Raw genomic sequence first — 2,566 nt, forward strand, 5'->3', positions numbered from 1 at the left:
CTGTTTCAATTGCACTGTATAAAATATGCTGGGGCAGGGACAGATAGCCAGCTGGACTTCGTGAACCAACCCAAATTCTGTTGCGGGTAGGGAAGCGTAGACAGCCCCAGAGCTCTGTAGACTACTTGTTGATTTCCAACTGCTGCATTAAAGCTGATATTATCGGACCTCTGCGACTCCAGACCACTCTTTCAAGAACACATATTTGTGTCATTGGTTACCATCATTACATATTGGATTAGACACAGTAAATAGAATTCCTTCAATAGGTACTTTATTAACCCCCGTAGGGAAATTATTGTGTCCAGACAGATAGTTAGAAAGGTCACGCAGTCCAGAAAATCTTTAATCGATAAGTTGGATATTGTAGCTACAGTAGGCTACAGCAGTAGCTAGCGATCTCAGTCACTACGAGTTTGATACACAGTTAGGCTACAATATTACCATTATTCGCTAACAATATCAACAGCAACGACATCGGGAACGTCTTGATTTTCAATTCACAAGATCATAATCATGAAACGTGTTAAAATCATAAAAATCATAAAACGTGTTTGTGGTTAAATGACATGGAAAATCCTGTTGGCTTCAATGGCTTGTCAAGGTTTACTATCGCCAGCCAAGATCAACGTTATCCACCCCGGGGGCTGTTGCACAAAAGTAGAATAAAGAAATCCAAGATAACTGAAAAAGCGCAGCTGGATTTAGTGTGATCCGCTCATCGCGGTTTATTCGGTTGCACGTTTGCCAAACCAGGATGAGAAGGTGAAGCTATGTCAATCCAGATGTAATCCAGACGGAAATTGAAGCACAGTGAAGCATGTAAAATGTAAAAAAGGAAATACGGCTGCTGTTATTAGACAGAGAGAAAAGCCTGGCAGACAATCGCGGACCGACTGAAAGCATAATGATTGAAAAATATCTACTTACTAAGAAAGTTGTACACTGTAATTGCTTTTAATATGCTTGTTTTATGTATTGGTTGTATTGCTGTATATGTGTTTATGTGCTAAATGTGCTGGTTTTACTGTAAAGTGTCTTTGAGTAGCCTACCATGTAAAGCACTATGTAAATAAAATGTATTATTATTTATCCCACTTTGCCTTAAAAGTGAGCAGAAGGAATTAATTTTCCTTGGGAAATTTCCCCTAAAGACTAGGCCTAATTTCAAACCCTTATTCACAATGTAAGAATATGTTTTACAACCATACACAAATCTCTATAAGCGGTGTCTGATTCTAAATGTATTTCTACAATTAATGTTCATACAGAACAAACATGACTGGATAAAAAAGATCCTGGCAACAAGTCAAGATAAAATATAAATACATTTTGCAGGCTGGTAAGTGCCTTAACAGTTTGTAAATGGTATGTAGAAATTACTTACAAGATGCCTGCTACATATTCTGCTACAGTCTGGTGGCAGGAGAGTAACTGTGTCGCTGGACACACAAGGCCTGCAAGTACCTTGTATGAAGAGGGCAGTTTTTGCAGGTGGTCAGTAGCTGTCCCACCTTGAATCCCTTCCATCACAGGCCTTCCTTGGTTTAAAACACAGTTACTCTCCTGCCACCAGACAAAGATCCAGTGAGTATTATTCATTAAAAGCACATGGCTTGGTACATCCTGTCAACACAAATTATATTCAATATGGCAGGGGGAAGGAACTTCTGCAGTATAGGAAGGGGCTTCTGCAGCTGATGATGAGGAGACTGTGTCACTGTACTCCAGAAGGCCTGAGGTATCATGTAAATCGTATGGAAATGCATATTTAGCCCATAATGGATGAGAAGTCATTTCAGATCAGTTTATTCCTTGCTCCAGAAGGGCAATTTGTATGCAGCAAGAAGGCATCACATGAGAATATACAACTCAAACCACACAACAATTTATACTATAAAAGTCAGTTATATAGCACTCATAATATACATTTGTAACAGGATCCAGACGCAGTAGGCTACAGCCTGACAGCCAGCCTGGCAACATAGTAAGTATGGGCTAAAGGAAATCTAAATCATGCACAATTCCTGCTGTGCTAATCAATGGGTGGTTTATAGAATTCACAAACTGTCAGATGTCTCTACTCAACATCTGAAAAAGCTAATTGAGCTGGCAGATGCACAGATTGCTGTCAGTAAAGGTCTCCAGGATCTAGACCTTGGTATTGAAATCAAGAAGAAAACACTGAGGAAACTGTATCTGGAGATAAAGAAACTAGAAAAATACGTGACTTCAATCCACACTTAAGCATATCTGTAAAACAATGTCTCATGTCTGAAACCACGTCTCAATATCAATGCTTCTTCATCCAAAACGTAGTTCAGAAATGGGCATGCCATGTTGCAGTAAGAAACACAGGTGAATGGGACTTTATATACTGCTCAAAAAAATAAAGGGAACACTAACACATCCTAAATCTGAATTAATGAAATAATCTCATTAAATAGGCTACTTTTTCTTTACATAGTTGAATGTGATGACAACAAAATCACACACAAATGATCAATTATCAATGGTTTCAAAGAAGAAGTATTTTATTAGATTATTTTATTTATTCAGATCTAGG

At 38.4% G+C, this 2,566-nt stretch overlaps 1 long non-coding RNA gene across 1 annotated transcript; it reads left to right on the forward strand.

Moving 5' to 3' along the window:
- The first annotated feature begins 1,123 nt into the window (after positions 1–1,123).
- On the forward strand, positions 1,124–2,214 carry LOC124463658. The gene is made up of 2 exons (XR_006955594.1): positions 1,124–1,741; positions 1,941–2,214. It is a non-coding gene; the product is annotated as an uncharacterized LOC124463658 (long non-coding RNA).
- Positions 2,215–2,566: the final 352 nt, after the last annotated feature.

Source organism: Hypomesus transpacificus, unplaced genomic scaffold (genome assembly GCF_021917145.1).
Source record: "Hypomesus transpacificus isolate Combined female unplaced genomic scaffold, fHypTra1 scaffold_30, whole genome shotgun sequence".
Classification (NCBI taxonomy): Eukaryota; Metazoa; Chordata; class Actinopteri; order Osmeriformes; family Osmeridae; genus Hypomesus; species Hypomesus transpacificus.